Source organism: Syngnathoides biaculeatus, chromosome 11, assembly GCF_019802595.1.
Source record: "Syngnathoides biaculeatus isolate LvHL_M chromosome 11, ASM1980259v1, whole genome shotgun sequence".
Classification (NCBI taxonomy): domain Eukaryota; kingdom Metazoa; phylum Chordata; class Actinopteri; order Syngnathiformes; family Syngnathidae; genus Syngnathoides; species Syngnathoides biaculeatus.
The window spans coordinates 11126750-11145482 of NC_084650.1; positions in this window are offsets into that span (position 1 = coordinate 11126750).

The following is an 18733-nucleotide window of genomic DNA, read 5'->3' on the forward strand; positions in this document are numbered from 1 at the left end:
CAATATTGTGGAAAAAAAAATTTAATTTGACATTAATTAAAATGTTGAGAAATAATATAGTTAGGAGAAGTGTTGTTATAGGAAAAAAGTCTCGTTTTTAGGGAATTTTTTCCAAATTGTGAAAATAGTCCAAATGTCATAAAATAACACCACAATATTCTGACAAAAAAGTAGTACGAAGTATGAAAATGTGCGAATTTCCGAGAATAATAATGTTAAATTTATGAGGGAAAAAAAGTCATATTTTTGTGGAAACTGTGGCAAATTGGTTCAATAAATATGTTAAAACAATTGGAATTTGTGTGAATAATGGCTGAGTACGTAGAATTTTATGAAAAATAAAGCACAACAGAAATGTCAGTTTTCCGAGAAAAAAAAATATTTCAAAAAAGTCTTGCAGTATTGTGGCATATTCTTGTACAACTACATTTTTTTTTAGCTTGTCACTTGTTAAAAAACAAATTATCCGTGTAAATAATTTTTTTTATGATTATTAAATCTGATGCTCGAACTCCTAATTTTGCTCAATGACCAAATTTGGACATGATCCAAAAAATAGGATGTGTTCTGAGCGCAAAGAAAACCCCCCCAAAGGTTTTTCTCCTGCGGCAAACCACGCTGAGGCTGACGTTTCCCAGGATATTCGCCCATCCCGCTTTGCCGATTTTACAACCTGCGATCGAAGGTGCGAACGAGACGCCGCGCAACTTCCCAACGAGCGCCCGCGGCGTTTCCCCGCCGACCCGCAAAATGTCATCAAACATCCAAAATCCCCGTTCAAATGATCTCCGTGTTGACTTTAAGAGTATCTATGAAAGATCGTGGCACGGAGTTGCTGATCTTGGCCCCTCAGAACAAATACTGTACTTCCAGCGCCACCCCTCCCTCCAGAATTTTTTTTTTTTTTTTTTGTTCTTATGATGATTGATGATTAGGAGCGGCAGCCGTAGCGCCTCCTTTAGTCTGCGGTCATTCACGCGAGAGAAGCAACGTGGCGCATCTGACTTCATACGTGCAAAATAGCCCGTAAACAAAACCTTGACTTCGACTCTCCAGAGGTTTGATGATGACCACAGCAAAAGTTTATCTGCTGATTTTTTTTTTTTTTTTTTTTTTTAAATCGCCTCCAAATCTGGAATCCAACCTCGGCTGTCGGAGTTGAAAATCTGTACTGCATTAAGTTCTTTGCATCCTTTGTACTCAATCCCTGTAATTACTCTGAAAACAAATACAAAATCGACACATTCCTCCAATTAATAATCTGTAAATCTTCAGCAACAATTGCAAACGGCCGATCGTTTCCGCTACGTAGACGGCACGGCCGTGAGACTCTCCGCCATCATGGGATCCTGGAAGAGGACCTCCAATGGACCTGGTCCCATCTTAATATTCATGGATCATTCAAGAGTATTACGACTTCTTTATGAGAGATCGGGTGTGTCCCAACTACGGCTCAAGGCCGAAAATAGTAATTCGCTGATCGCGAATTGAACAACTTCATTGTGAGAGGTTAAAAAACATTTTGAACGTTCGCTAGTTTAGATTTGCGTCGATCACTAGCGCCGACCCGACGGAAGGTGGCCAGGATGTGGAGGGTGCGAAAGGTCTTCAAGGGCGGGTTGGGTGGTGCCGACAGTCCGTTCAGCGGTTTGTGATTGTGTACAAGGTTCGAGTGCGGGGACAAATTCCTTGTGTCTTGTCCCACACTTGGCCGTTAAAGCCGATTCTGATCCTGAATCCGTGCTACATGAAAGAGTGTTATGAGAAGCAAAAACTATTGAAGAGAAACAAAGCACCTCCAGAATCCATTGGGTTGACATACAGACCCCAATTTTTGAGTCCGCCATGTCCAGAGTGCCTCTCGAGTTTTTATGAGTGGAAAATTGCCACGCCATGTCCTTTATTCTGGTTTAGATGATAACTTTGTTCTTTTTTTTTTTTAAAGCTATTCTAGTTTGTCATTTTTCCACCTGGCAGGTGAGACGCCCAGATTTCTCATGAATATGCGGCACGTGAACCGCCTGTGCTCGGATTGATCGCACAAAACGAGCATTGACCGCCACCAGTGGAGTGATGTCGGTGCACTTCCGGCTCAACACCGACGGTTACTAGCGAGTTCAATGAGCAGCCGTACGATGGAAGTCCAAAACACAACGGGTTCTCATGGTGCGACACCCGAGGCGGCGTCCTGGAACGCCGGCGCCAGACGCGGCGCACGCCAGTGTAAACGCACTTCGCGTCCACACAGGATGCAACTCGGCTTGAACGGGCGCCAAAAGCAGCGGCGCGAGCGGTCATCGTCGAAACGTTCCAGCGTTCGGCGGCGGGGAGGCTTTCCATCAAAAACCTTCCGAGTCAACCTGTAGACACCTACTGGAGAAATTTACGACCGTTTGCGAGACTAAATGACCGCTGAAACAACGGCTCCTTGGAAAAACAAAAGCGAGGAGCGGACAATTTACTACGATGTTTACGTAGGGTGAGGCCTCGACGTTTTTCTACAGATGTATTGTAGCACACCCCCCCCCCCCCCCGCCGCCCAAATCACTAACGTGACTTGTTTAAAAGTTCAAAATGAACAACAAATGTGGGAGACCAGCAACGAAGATAACATTCATGCCACAGCTGCTAGAAGTACATTTTCAAGTGTTTTAAATTGCTGAAGTATTGCAGTCAAATGTTATTATTATTAGTTACTTACTGAACATGTATTCCTTGAAAAAAGGGGTGGAACATTATATTGAATAATAATAAAAAAAAAAAATCCTACAAATAAAATTGCTTATTGTCATGAGCGAGGCTTAGCCACTGCCAAGAGGGGCGCGGCCAGGTCACCGCTCACAAGTTGTTTCACATTGGGACTGTAACTAGACAAAGTATTTCAGTTGGAGTTTTTGTCACTGGCATTTGCCAGTTCGTTGCCTCGCGTTAGTGAGTTGCGTTCGCTGCCTGCGGGACTCTCCGCTTCTGCGCCTAAGTTAGAGTAACCCTAGTCACAGCGATTCTGTGCCCTTTTGTTTGATCCTGTCCTGTTGAGTTAGTTTGCTTCAGAGTCGTCGAACCCTTGAACATTATGCCTCTGCCTCAAAGTCCTGCATTTGGGTCGGGCCCCCACACCGGAGGTTCTTGACAGATTACAAGATTAAGTGGTCTTTTTTTTTTTTTTTACATTAGTTGAATTATTGTTATTACATTATTATTTATTTAAAAAAATAACTCATTTGGGAAAAAGGTGAGAGGGGAAAACGTGAGGTACTGTATTAGTTGTTTCATATTGAGAAAGAAATGGTGGAAGAATAATTTGAAAGAAAATAATAATAGTACATTTCCAAGAAAATGAGCCAGACTTCGTGCTACACATAAATCATAACAGGCTAGTCCAGTAATCATGTACACAGTAGCGCCGACTCCGAAATCCCCACGAACAACCCTTAAACTTCCTTCGCTCCATAGAAAGAGAAGTTCGTTGTATGTTGTGTACTTATTTGACTAACAGGAGGACGTATAACACAGTCAGGGAGACAAACAAAGAAAGATTGCACGAGTGTAAGTGATTCAATAAACAGCAGTAATATTGGTCATTTTTGACAGAGGGTAGAAAATATATGCTTGAATTTCAGTATTGTCAGTCTACATGTGTAGCTGCACTGTTTTGTGTTCAAATATTCGTTCCTTAAAGTGTTATAACACTGCCACATAGACGCTCATTGTGGGCCAATGTTAGCATTGTTGTTTACAATTTGGTACAATATGGAATTCTTTTTGTTTGACGTTTAATTTTGCAGTAAATTGAACAGTGAACCCCGCTGTTTTGCTCATTTTCTGTCAAACTGCTGTTTGGTGAGAGGTGAGTCGACTTCACTCAGCGTTTGTATCTCAAAGCGTTGCTCTCAAGTCAAAACAGAAAATCAATCAACTTGTATCTCCAAAAAAATTGCACGGCGGATCACTCGACTCCAAATTTAGTGGCGCCGTGACCGTGTTTTGACATCCATGCGGCGCAGTTAGCGTAGCGAAGAAAGGGGCGAAAAACACCGCTTGGCGCACTAAATTGCATGCTGGCGCAGCATTTTTTGCCACGCTTGTCGAATATCATTAAACAATGTTTTGGCGTGCGAGCGAGCGGTCGCAGATGATGACTGATCGTTTGTCGGACGTGCGGTCCGGCGCGGGCTAAAAGCGGCGCCTCCGACGTCAGCGACGCTAGCAGTAGCGGACTTTTCAAAAGCCAAACGGCAGCAAAAAAGGCGCTTCGGGCTGACCGGTGCAAACACTAAATCAGCGGCTTCTAATTAGGGCGCAAAATGTCGCTGAAGGAGCAGCGTGTCACGGGGGCATCACAAACACATGGCGGGGCGCGGGCGAGTCTGCGGCGTCAGCTCGTGACGGCAATGTTTGCGCCTTTCTGGCAAAACCTCAGCGACTGAAAGTTACGACTGCAAATGAGACGGGACGCTCGACGCTCAGCTTTCTTCCGGCAGCTCTCGAGCAACGTCGCTTTGATGTGTGCTGAAAGGCTTAAGATGGCCGCACGACGCATGCACACACACACACGCACGAAACTACTTCAATACACGTTAGCAAGGAAAGAGGCCGCGAATCGACTTGTAGAACATTTAGGTTGCCTTTCCAAGAGAAGTGGATGCAGACATCCCAGCATGCTTTGCACTGTCTTTTACATGGGAAAATTCCATGCATCCATCCATCCATCCATCCATTTTCTACCGCTTTTCCGGGTCGGGTCACGGGGGAAGTTGCTTCAGCAGGGATACCCAGACTTCCCTTTCCCCAGCTCTTCCGGAGGGTTCCCGAGGCGTTCCCAAGCCAGCCGAGAGACACAGTCTCTCCGGCGTGTCCTGGGTCGTCCCCGGGGTCTCTTTCCGGCGTGACCTGCCCGGAACACATCATCAGAGAGGGGTTATCAGGCGAATCAAATGATCCAGCCACCTCATCTGGCTCGGATGACCGATCTTCTCAACCTATGACTGGGGGAGACCCCGGACACCCTTCGGAGGAAACATATTTCGTCCGCTTGGGTCCGGGATCTTGTTCTTTCGGTCACGGACCACAGCTCGTGCCCGTAGGTGAGGTTAGGAACGCAGATCGACCGGTAAATTGAGAGCTTGGCCTTTGGACTTAACTCCCTCTTTACCACAACGAAGTCCGCATCACTGCAGACGCAGCACCGATCCGTCTGTCGATCTCCCGCGCCGTTCTTCCTTCGCTCGTGAACAAGACCCCAAGATACTTCAACTCCTCCACTTGGGGGAGGATCTCATCCCCGACCCGGAGAGGGCACGCCACCCTATTCTGAATGAGGACCGTGGTCTCAGATTCGGAGGTGCCGATTCTCACCCCAGCCGGTTCAAACTGGGCTGCGAACCGCTCCAGGCTTCATGAAGCCAACAGAAAATGACGTCAGTCGTATTCCCGATTGGGGCACTTTCAGTGTTCTGAGGAGCAAGGACCTTTGGCAATTTCAAGACTTGAGGTGAGCCCACCCACGCGCTCCACGTAATTGCCAGTTCAAGCCAATCACGGAGCTCCTTTTTTTTTTTTTTTTTTTTTTAATTTCAAAACAGCTTCGCAAAACAAAACCCACGCCTAAATAAAACAAAGAAACAAAGGGACATTCAAAGGATGAAGGAATGCGTGAGTACTTGTCAGCTGAGAAAGAAAGATTTGTTCTTTACAGGGGGTGAGATTAAAAAAAAAATAATAATAATCGTGTTTCCTTTTGCTGATTGGTCTACTTGAGCGGTGGATTTTCCCACGCCCTGCTATCTGTTCTGTGTTCTCTTGATCTTTTCACTGCGTCCTTTCAAATGGGTCTGAGCTTCATGCTAATTGTCTCTGAATGGGTTCCATAATGCACCTTGTTCCTGCTGCTTTGCTCTTTGCCTCATTCACGCGCAGCCGAGGCAGAAGCGGGACTGTAAAACCGGTGGTCCCGAACCTTTTGATCAGTGTAGACCGGTCAACGCTTGACAATTTTTACCGCGGACCGGGGGGTGTTACATAGTTTTTTCTTGGTCATGACTAATAAAATGAGAATGTAATAATGAAATAAATAAAATAAAATAAACAAAAAAGAACACATGGAAAAATACAAAAAGAACTAAATTTCTCTTTTATCTAAATATACCTACACAACAGTTCAACTTTTTTTTTTATTATTATTAAAGACGCCATGAGAGCTGAAATAAATGTGTCATTTTGAACCATTTTCCTCTGTTGGCGACCACAGCCCAAGCGCTCTCTCAACTGGTCGCTAGAGTGTAACGTTTAAACAAGCCTTCAAAATAAGATACAGCTACGCTACGAAAATGAATTTAAAGTGCATGAAAATTTTAACTCACCATCACGCTACATCAACAGGAGCCCTGAGCTTGTTTTTCCTCTGCAACGAGGTGGTATATCCAGTCTATTACGCTGTTTTGTTTCGGTTGCTGTCACTACAGAAGACTCCGGTTCACAGATATGTCGGAAATGAGAGAAATCTTTTTAAACGCTTGTGAGCGATTTCCCTCTGGATAACCATCTTATTTCCGTGTATCAGAGAAGCATCTGCGTCCATCTCTTCACAAAGCTCCTCAAAAAGGCGCGAGTTAAAGGAGTGTTTTGATGTGGTTAATAACTTTCTTTTTCCTGGAACTTGTAGGCTCTTCTTCAATCTCTTCACTGGGCCTTTTCGCCATCGAAAAGAAATTTTCCAAAGATGTGTTTTTTTTCTAGCCCGTGGGGGTAAATTTGGCGCTCAAGTGACCGAGATGTAACCCAGAGAAAAGATTTTTCAGGCTGAGATAATGAATACAATTAATTACTGATTAATTATTACTTTGGGGCCCGGTACCAATTGATCCGCGGACCGGTGGTGGTCCGCGGCCCGGTGGTTGGGGACCACTGCTGTAAACGACCCAATTGACTGTGACAAAAGGTTTTTAATAAGAGTAAAAAAAAAAAAAAAAGTTTCAATGTTTTTCTTGAAATTTAGCTTCAAATGTGCATTTACGGAGCTCAAATTTCAGACACTATCAGAAGATTAAAATCCCTTTTTCCCCCCCACAAAAGAAAGTCTGAATGTCGTGAAAATGAAGTCATAAATTGACATTTTAACAACGTAAATGTCAAAATAGCAGTTTGTGCTTATTGTGCTTCAATTGTGCCTCAGGTAGGGAAATGTTCCGTTTTTTTCATGTGCGCAGTCGAAGCCCTCATCGCCAAAACAAGAGCGGCCACGCGCCATTAACATCAAGGCGATGCTTTGATCCTCTCTGGCGGAAAATATAGAAACAATTCAAATTGGAGCGCAAATAGAAGCCTAATTAGCAGAAATTGCTCCCACGTTGAGGCTATTTGACACGGTGAGCACCGACGCTTCATTGCAGTGCTAAATCGTTGCGCTAATCAAAAAAAAAAAAAAAAAAAAGTGGCTAAATATTTGCTTTTCGCCCCAAGCAAGTCTTTCTCGAAGACAGCGCCTGTGTCATGTCTCGCTCAGGCTGTACATACTTTTGTAAGTTTTCTCCAGTAATGTCCGTCTGATCGGGTTTGACGTCTTAAATACATTTTCGAAATACTATTAGCTGTATTGCATTGGCTTCCCAGTGCTGAGGACTGGGGTTCAAATGGCGGCCCCCGCCTGTGAGGAATTTGCATGTTTTCTCTTGCGACTTTTTCCTCTAACTCGGGCTAGATCTCTCCTAACAAAGCGTTTTTGCATAAACTTGATGAAGCGTGCTCAACTGAGATCTGAAACTTCGTCTAAGACTACCAGAAAAATCCAGTTGGGATCGATTCAATGCCCAGAGAATGAAATGACCTGGACTGAAATGAGAATATTCCCAGGCAAGTGTGGTACTCCGTGTTTCTCAGCGACAGCCCAGAAACTCGTCTGATCCAGAGAAGATCTGTGTGGAGGAGTGGGCCAAAATCCCTCCTGCAGTGCGTGCAAACCTGGTGAACAACTTCAGGAAAATGTTTGACCTCTGTAATTACAAACAAAGGCTACTGTACCAAATATTAACATTGGTTTTCTCAGGTGTTCAAATACTTTTTTGCAGCTGTATCACACAAATAAATCGTTTAAAAAAAAAAAAAAAATCATACATTTGTGATTTCTGGATTTTTCTTTTTAGATTATCGCTCACAGCGGACAAGGTCGCAGGGTGTTCAAATTCACTGTATGCTGTTTGGAAATATGTAATAACAATGCTTACGGAAGTTATTACAAAAAATTCTCCATAACCCACTTCAAATGCTATTTTTGGTGGTATAAAAACATGAGAGCAAATTAAAGCATTTCAAAACTTCATCGAGCATGTCCAGTGCACATTCAACACTCTGACGGGAACTATAAAACTGTACAAACTTGCATTATTATCAATAATTTGTTTCTAGCCCGAGTGACAATTTAAAAGCGCTTTCTTTCATTTCAGAGTTTAGCGTCCCGTGGAGCATTCCCAGCTGGAGATTTGACGTTCCGAGATCCGAGCGCGCCTGCATTAACTGGGTCCAAAGGCGCTGTGGCAAAAAGTCTGTGGGCTCAGGACGCTGCCTTGCAAAAAGCTGGGTGGTTTCTCCGCGAATGAGGAGCAGAGTCCCGCTTGTTTAGCACAAATTCCATTTGCTGTTGCCTGTTCAGTTTCCCTTGCAGCCTTGCATGAAGTTCGAATGCATAAATAAGAGACTGACAGCAAGGCATCTGCTTACGTTGGCTGTCTGTGTGAATTCTCCAAGTTCAGCCGAGGGTCAGTCGTCGATGGGACCTTTGGGGGGAAAAAAAATGACTCCGCCCGCCATCGTTGCCACGTGGCGGGAATGAAGGGAGAGGCCTTGTTTGGTGGTTTTTGCGTGACTTAGTTGAGGTGGTCTTGGTGATCCTGACCTTCACACGCCTCCTCACAGACTCCATCATGACAAAGTGCTGTTTGACCCTCCGCAAAAAAAGCTTTACATCTTCTCCTTTGGCGTATTTTTAGATATTAAACAATGGCAGTTTGATGCCTTCCATACACCAAAGATTTGAGTAATGAACTGGAAGGTTGCAGGTTCAGCATTAGCAGAATATCAAAATATAGTCGCTGTCCAAAGAAAATCATATATCTCCAAGGTTTTCCCCCTCAAGGCCATACCGAACCCTAACCCTGGCTCATAGTTTGGAGCGACTGCGGAATCTAACCCTAACGCAAATTTCTACAAAGCCATTTTTAGACAGTATTACGTAATGACAGTTTGATGCCTTCCTTGAGCTACAGACTTGAGTTACGTACCGAAAGGTAGAAGGCTTAAGATTATTCGAAGATCCAAATAAAGTCCGTGCCCAATGAAAACCACACGCAGTACCTCCAAAGTTTTGGCCACAAAAGAAACCCCAATGGGTCCTTCACACCACATTTGGCAGAACGGCTCAAACTTGCCATATTTATTGCGGGTTCCCAAGCAACGGAACAAGACCTGTTTGTTGAGAACTTTAGTAGGCGGCAGTTCGGCAATATGGATTTTGTTCCGGTCGGCTTTATCTGGGTGGCGTGGGGGGCCCCGCCGTGACAAATACAGCATGACTGCATCGTGACGTGAATTGACAACCTTGTCGCTGTGAATCGCCAACAACAGCATCACAATAATGGACGCCTGAGAAAGGTCCACTCGTGAACATGAAGTCATCGGTGGAAATGTTGGCGAGCGAGTGACAACGGCGGTGACCAACCAAAACAGGCCAAGTGGAGCTTCTTATTATTCTAACCTTCTTCGCCCAGGACATTGGAAGGGGATGAAACCATAGAAAAACGAAAAGGAAAACCGCAGGAGGACCAAAAAAAAAATGTTTGGAGTCAGACGGATGACCGGATCTCAGAGTGTGGGAAAAGTCTACAAGTCCAGGGGACTACGCAGGACTCACGGATTCATTATTTTGCACCCAAATGGCGCAATTTGAATTTTCATCATGCTCGCGCACAGAAAAAAAAAAAAAAAAAGACTCCCAAAACATTCATCTAACCGGGTATTAGCAGATCAGAATCAGGCCTCTTTCTAATTCCCACTGGCTATTATTTAAAGGACTTTCACAGATCACATTCTGCATTCAAATGGTTCTAATTTCAGGGTCGACTGCGAAGCGCAATCTTTTGTCGTCACGCCACACCCACATTTGATCAGCTCTAAATGAAGACGACTGAAGAAATCTTGCACAGCTGTAACTGAATGTCACTTGTTCTTTGCCCTGACGAATTTGTTTGTTTTACGTTCTGAATGTCGTACCAGGGCGGCACCGACTAGCGGAGACAAATTCCTTGTGTGTTGTTACACACTTGGCCAAAAAAGCCGATTCCGATTCTGGATGTACAACAGCGCGCAGGAAATCTCTGCAAAGAGTGCCCAGAAGACCGTTGGCAGCGCTACTCACATTGCTAAGGATTCTTCCCACCCTGGTCAGCACCTGCTTAACCTGCTGCTCTCTGGCAGCCAATCCAGAATCTACAAAACTCGGACTCAAACGGGTTTTTGTTTTCCCTTGAGCCGTCAACACCTTGAACCCGACACCACTGAGCGTAAACACTACCTCACCACCGTTATGAAAATCGACGCAACTGCACTTTCTTTTGTTACTTCTCTGTGTACAAATGTGCAATAATTTTAGCAATGCTTGGACATGAACAATAAGACTGTGGGGACCTTATGATTTGAATTCTATTTAGCAATAACTGTGGCTTTATCTGAGTTACTTTAATTTAGATGTAATGTCTTTTATTCTATGGTAATTATATCGTTTTAACCAGCTTGTGGCGTTGTAATGAGAGCTATATAATGATAATAAAGGCTTTCGATTTGATGTACGTGGTCATTTTTGGGGGCAGTGTGAGATGAGGATTTCTCTGCTTGAAAATATGTACTTTGGCTCCAAAAAGGTTGGGAAACACTGGCCTAATACAGCGTTTTCCGTCCTATGACCCCCAAAGTATTTTGAATGTAGGCTTTTATTAGTCATGACATGCATAAAAAGAGAAACGGGTCTGGCCAAACTAGCTCAGGTTTCTTGTCAGCCTAATAGTCTATCATTGTTTTTGACACAATACGATGCAATTTTTCTTGATGAATAAACGTGTGGTGATTGCTGGGGGTCTGCAAGGGATTAACGGCGTTTCAATCCATTTCAATAGGAAGAACTGAATGGACATAAGATTAAAGTGCTACACGGAACTGAACTCGTTAGTCAAGCTACCGCTGTATGTTTGTCACCATCGTGAACGGACACCCCCTTGGAACCATTTCAAATGCGGCGGTGATCAGGAAAAAAATTCAGAAGAGTTTGTTTAACTATGACCCCGTCAAATGGCTTTTATTTTTAATAGCGCCTGTAAATCAAAATGTAATATATTGGTCCTTCCGTTCACGGTATCAAGGTCATCCGAAATCGTCTCCGAGTGCTCGCAGTTTAGAGAAAATTTCCATGTGATCATCAAATCCAGTGGTCTCGAAAAGTCTTGTGAAGATCCTCCAAACGCTGCACCTGGTTCGTATTCCACCCTCACAAACTGCTTTGCTTTCTTTGGACCTTGCATCTTCCTCTTCTTGGGTTTCAGCTTCTCAAGATCTCAAATGCACTCCGATATTTGAAGGGGGGGGGGTGCTAGCTGGCCTTTGTAGGGAGGGGTGGCGAGGTGAACCGCCAGTCCATTTGGAAAAGAGATTTATTTGGATTTGGCAGCAGGTTCTGTCCTGTCAAGAGGAGGTTCAGCAGCTGTGAAAGAAAAGGAAAGCAGCAGTCTATAAAGAAGCAATTATGAGACCTATTAATGCTTTTGTTGTACCCACCACTTGAACAAGTCAATCTTGGATCACTTTCAGGTATTTTTATGAGTCTTCTTCAAAGGAGGACCACGTTCTCGCCACGTCTTTACCAAACAGTGACAGCGAACACGTCGCCTGGACACGGGCGTACGATTTAGTTTTACTCCTTGCCGTAAATTCCTGAGCCCGCCATTATTTTAAGCGAGGGCACATAAAATGAAGCGAGATGGGTTTACGTGTCCTCCCAAACGTTCCTCTGACAGCGGTGGGATGGAACTAGTCTCCCTGGCAAAAACAACGTCATTCGTCAGAGACGTGGACGTTATCAAGACTGCTATTTAAAAACTGGACACTCTGCGAGTACTTTAACACCCAAGCCACTGTCGTCTTGCAAAATTATGGAAATGCTCACCATCCAAATTAACATGAATTCACTCGCAAATGAACTCTGCTCCAGACCAGACTGCTGCAACATATTAAGTCGGGAATATTTTCTAGAAGTCCCTGAACAAGTTTGCAGAATTTTTCCAAAAATTTTTGTCCCTTTTGAAATCCTGATCCAGACTACTGCGGTTTCCCGAGTTTATCAGGTCAACTTGGGTTCGCAATCTCTACAATTTAATAAATGTATCATGCATCGTCATTGGAGAACCTTTAGGACCCACGAGACCAAGTTTTTTTTTTTTTTTTTACACTGAACAGCATCCTTAGCTTCAGATTCAGAATGCCTGCAACCTCTCGATAATTTATTGTAGCCTGCACAGATTTAAAACAGCCTGTGCCAGATACAGAAAAGCAGCCCCAGAACATAACCAAGTCTCCTCCATGTTTTACAGTCAGTGCAGTTTTCTTTCTTTCTCTAATGCGACTTGCCGAAAAGCTCCAGTATTGTCTCGCTAACGATCCTACAAGCTGTGCGGCTCGTCAGTAAGAATTTTGTCAAATTCCAGTCTCGCCACTGTCCAGTTATTCCAGTGACCGCTGTGGGTTTTTCCCCTTTCGTTAACAGAAGGGCACAAACGGTTTGTATGTGTCCACCATTCATCAACTAACGTATGAAGGCTGGTCACGCCTTCAAGAACTAGACACCTGACTCAACAGTTGACACTCGGGAGGAAATAAGTACAAAGTCTTTTGACTGACTCCTCATCCGAGTATGATTCTCAATTTGCGGCTCTCTCCAGGTTGCCAGTCATCAAAGTCACACTTTCTCTTGATGCCAAACTCTGCTTGAAAGTCATTAGCTTTTGTACAAAACCACATTCGTCAGCCGAGAGAGGCTCCGCCTTTCATCGTGTTAAAAGATACGCAACAGTTCGAGATCAACCGCCGCGACAGTCCCCGAAAACGCAATGCACTACATGAAAATACCTTGGCCGGCACACCCGCCACAGAGATGATTTAAGGGTGGTTTCCTCACAAGTCCCGACACTTTGGCGGCAGCCACGTAAGGAAGTGTCCGCTCCTATTTGCTTGCGTGAATTAGATGTGTAAAAAAAATAAAAATCAGCATGTGGACGAGGTGATGAAACACTTCCTCTTTTGGAGGGTCCATTTCTTATATCCTGGGCCAGAACTTTTCCAAGGTGAAAACCATTCAATTACACCCATGAGTGACTTGTGCCTTGGTCAAGTAGGTGGTTGAGTAGCTTTCTGAGAGAGTCCTGTCAGATCAAGAGCCCTTTTTGCCAAGCTGGTCAGCGGTTTGAGGCACTTGACCAGAAACGCAACGTCTTTGTGGTTGGACTGCTCCGTTTCTTCAATTTGTTTTTCCCCAAACGTGTGTTAAGTTTTGGGCCTGGATAAAGAGGCTCACGAGGGAGCAGCCAAGAAGGCCTTGGGTTTTCCTGGCACACAATGGCAGGAAGTGCCGCCACACTATAGATGGAAGCTGGAATAGCGGCAAAACTCAACAAAGGGTAAGGCCAAGATTTTTACTATAACAATGGACACGAATCATAAAAAAAATTCCAGCACTGCTGTATGTTGAGGTTGGAGTTAGTCGTTCTTTATGCAATAGCTTCTGAAAGTAAAGTTTTGGTAAGGGAAAAAAAAAAAAAAAAATGTCAGTCAAAACTCTGCAAAGACTTGTTTGGATTCATATATCAATGTTAAATCCAATAAAAATCCCTCGCCCTTGGTCCTACTGACAATCCTAACCCTGACAAACCTGAAGCCTTACTCCTAACCATTATTATTACTTTAACCCCAACTGTTACTGTTACTGTTGCTCTTAATCCTGAAGAACCAAGTGCTTCTCCCATCCCCAAGTTTAGCCTTACAATTGACAAACCCCAAGCTGAAACTTTACCTCGGACAAAAAAAAAAAAAAACCACATTTCTTACACTTACCTGAATTTTTCGTTACTGCAGTACTGCTGTAGATACCACTGTAACTAGTTCAAACTGGACCTCCATTTGTTTGGCATGGTAACCCATCTGAGGAGTTCTGTAATGTGTTACAAAGATAAAGTCCATCCCAGGTCCGTTCCATTCGAGATGCTTTTCAGCCTTCTCGTGAGTTTCCGTACATTGCACCCTCATTTTTCTTTTATCTCGGAAATTATTATGCCCAGAAAAAGAATAATTGGACTCGGTTAGTGTACTCAGTGTTGAAGCCTTGGAATATATGAATATTCAATATTCTTATCCTGATATGCACGCAACTTTAATTATCTCTGAAGGGGAAACTGGGTCATATTCTTTATGGAACACCACAAATTCAAAAGATAAAAACATGATGATGATGATGATGAAGATGGTCCCACAAATCATTAAATTATTTGCACTTTTTTGTGTCTCTTTTACAGTTCAACATGTACAATGTCTTGAAAAGGGAATGGATCAATAACCTTGTACTGACCTTGCCTGTCCACCACTGTTGGTGTGAAACAACCTCGCATAAAAAAAAAAAAAATATCAATTTTGGTCTTGGAATTCATCGCCTCAGAAAATATTTGAAATGAAAACGAGTGACCTCTGGATTATAGTTTAAAAAGAATAACATCAGTTTATCCAAACTACTCAATTAGCAGCAAATGGGACTAATTTGGATCATTCTCCTGTGATAAGCATTTTTCCTAGAAACGTATTTTACTTTAAACTCCACTTGGTGAATAATATATGTATTCGTTTGAATCAAGTACAGTAATACAAAAGAATAATTTATACATCATTGTTAAAATAAAGCCCTCTCACTCAAATAGACAGCGAGCATGCATCAGGCCTCTGCTTGAGGACAACAATCAATGAACTTGCTTGAAAAGAAAATTAAAATCCAAACAATCTCATATTTCCAAAACCATTTTGTCCCTATTGTGTCAATTGATTGAAAAATAATGAAATCTTTTGTTTGGCCTTCAATTACATCAAAAGCAGGAGGGAACAAAAGGGATGGGGACAATAACATTTTGTTGATTTACCTGCTGGGAATAGCAATTACTCGATCAGCAGGACGTGGATCATAATTCTAATTTATGTTTGTAATTGGCCTGCTTCCCTGACTTTCAAATGTCGCAACCGACATTTTGAAACTTTTGTTCTGTGGCTGTAAATAGCCCATTTGTGATTTCTTAATTTAAAAAAAAAAAAAGTTTCTAGACTAAAACTGCTACATACATACACACATCTATATATATATATATATATATATATATATATATGAAATCCAAGTCTGCACTTCAAACATAACGCGTGATATTTGAGCACGTATGACGGGGAATCAAAAACATTGTTCAGCAGCTGTGCAGAGGTGGATGAAGTTGTTGGTCTGACAGATAAGCTCAAAAATAAACACGCCGCACGGCCGCCTCTAACTTGGACGTCTAATGGATAGATTCAGGCGTTATGTTTGGAACGTGCGCCGCCGCCTTGGCCGCAACCGTTTTTGATGTTTTCTTTGTAACCCTTTTAAAAGCTCTCTTGTTTGATACGCATTAACCCTTGGGACTACACGCGCAGATAGGAATCTTTTGGACGTCAGAAGTTTGTCTTTGAGTGGAACCTAAAGTAGAAATGTAAAGTGGAATAGCACAATAGAATTCAAGCGAAACCTTCAGGAAAAAAAGTGCCTTTAAAGTTTTACAAAACCCAGCAAAACTCCAATATCAAAAGGTTAACTCGCTCTTTTTCACTTTTTATTGGCTTCGTGAAGAAACTTTCATCATTTATTGATCACAGCGGGTCCTCAATTTCATTTCGTTCCCCTACAGTGGTGACCAACCCTAAATTTGCATGTAAACAAGTCGTAGTAAAGTCACAATTTCAGAACATAGAGTATTTCTGTGTAAAACACTCCTAGGCCGTGCATAAATTAAAAAAAAAAAAAAAAAAAAAAATGAAATCCAGGAAGTCCAACAGTAACCGAGTGTGACTTTTTGTGCCATTTGGTTTATTGCTCCTACATTACCTTGAAATTTCATATATTGGGATTTTTGCAAACAGAGTACGTCATGTTCAAAACATTAAAAAGCTTTTTTTCCTTGAACTGCTACAATGCCATTGTGGTCCACTGGCGCCCTCCAAAGGAAGGCAGGCCTCAAGTGCAGTAATAAAGTCATAATTACAGTAAATATTGGTGAAAAGGGAAGTAGCACAGCAAATGAGCGGCAGTGCCGTCCGTCTTGGGTCGCCCGACCACACATTCTTACTAGGTTTATTGTGTGGCGTTTGTAACATCAAAAATGTTTTATGTTGGAACTGCCGCAAATCAAGGACCTCATCATACGTTTAAGAAATCCGTCCATCCGTGTTCTACCGCTTTTCAGGGTCGGGTCGCGGGGGATGTAGCTTCAGCAGGGATACCCAGATTTCCCTTTCCCCGGCCACATCTTGCAGCTCTTCCGGAGGGATCCAGAGGCGTTCACCGGCCGACCGAGAGACATGGTCTCTCCGGCGTGTCCTGGGTCGTCTCCGGGGTCTCTTTCCGGTGGGCCGAGCCCTCCAGGGAGGCGGCCGGGAAGCCACCTCATCTCGCTCCTCTCGACGCGGAGGAGCAGCGGCTCAACACTGAGCCCCTCCCGGATTACCGATCTTTTCACCTGTTCTCTCAGGGAGAGCCCGGACACCCTGCGGAGGAAACTCTATTGGGCCGCTTGTATCCGGGATCTCGTTCTTCCAATCGCAACCCACAGCTCGTGCCCAATAGGTGAGTGTAGGAACGCAGATCGACTTGTAAATTGACAGCTTCACCTTTCGACTTTGCTCTCTCTTCACCACAACGGACCGATACAAAGTCCGCATCACTGCAGACGCTGCACCGATCCGTATGTCGATCTCCCGCACGATTAAGAAATGACAACGTAAATCTTGAACTATTAAGGTTTTGAGATTTTATTTCTCAGTACCAGGGAGTTTATCTTAAGCAGTACAATAAATCTGAAAGTGTTGGTCGTACGTATGTATACATTAGTTTTAAGACAGCACTGTGCTTGTTTATTTTTTTAAAAAAAAAAACCTTGCTTAGTCCAATTTTGCTTTTTTAATGGCACAAATTAAGTATTCTATTCCTCAGTGCTTTCCTTTGTTTTACTTTTGCCGCGATTCATTTGTTTTACTAATCACAGGGGTAACACAAAGTTACAGAGTTCAAACTTTATGGTTCCGCTGTATGCACAAATGTCGCTAACGATGTATAAATAGAAAGCAAATCCAAGCTGGGAGGTCGCTGGGGGTGATGATTGCTACGTCCAAACACAAAAATGGGGGCAGCTGTCCGAGCCGTACTTGTAGCCGCAGTTGCTGCGGACTTTTAAAATAACTGTAGACTTTTGACAAAGCCAATGCTTTTCTAGTCTTCCAAAACCGTAATTATATTTAAAGACCAAAGATGGAAGACGGAAACGGCCACCGCTGGCCGTGCATCGGCGGTTGATGAGTCGGTAATGGCAACACGTTCACGTCATCCCGTAAATATAACCCATCCTGTAATGAAGCAAGTGCTCGCACCAGTTTTCTTAAGCAAATATGTTTTAAGTACCTTAAATGGGCGCCGTCTGCTTTGTGCGAGACAATTTTGCAGCCCGCTCTGACTCGATTAAGATAAATGACAACGCGAAGGGAGTTGCCAATGAATGAACTGGCATTGGTGCTTCAATAAAGTTGAGTTTCGTGGAGCCGTTGGAGAAAACAACTCAGCAGCTTTTACAGAAGAAGGCTTTGATTTTCACTTTGGCAGAGGGCATTGTTGAGAAAAAAAGTTTCATTTTAACAACAATGTGCGCAGATGATCTGGAATGTATTTTTATTGACTTAAACTGGGTTTGATTAAGAACCGCGCTTGGCCATTACTTTGTGTATGTAAACAAATATGCTCAAATCATCTCGTGTCTATTTTGGGACAAACGGAGAGTGTGAATCTTCCACGGACGGGGCTTGGAAGGATAATTGTTATTATTATTATTATTGTCGTGTAACTCATGCGGGGCCCTCATCATCTTAGCCGGTGGATATTTCTGGCCGCGTACACCTGTTTGCATGTTAAAGGCTAATTCATAAATCTTTGAACACTGCACCGCGCAAGGAATGGATCACAGGCATTAAATGGGTCCATCTGGACAAATACACTTGTTGGGAGAATTTTCGAGGCTTTCCCAACTTCTCAGTCACTATGCTAAATTAGCTCCATACCACTCTGGCCGTTTCAACTTTGGGAATCGAATTTAGGAAAACATGTCACGCATCAGTTTGCAGAGGCTGGACAACCCATGAAGGATTCATTGCTTCAACTTCTGCAACTTTATGGAATGTGTTTGATGGGCTTTTATGAGTTTGTTTGTTCATCTTATGAGAAGCTAATTTGCCCCCACTGTGTTAGAACTCAATACACTCAAAGTGATCAACAACAAAGGTGTGAAAGTGGGAAAACACGACCGTGGGAGTGAGAAAGAACTGGCCCGGCCCACACAAGCACAAAAAGTTTTTAACATGGCAAAATTACAGATGA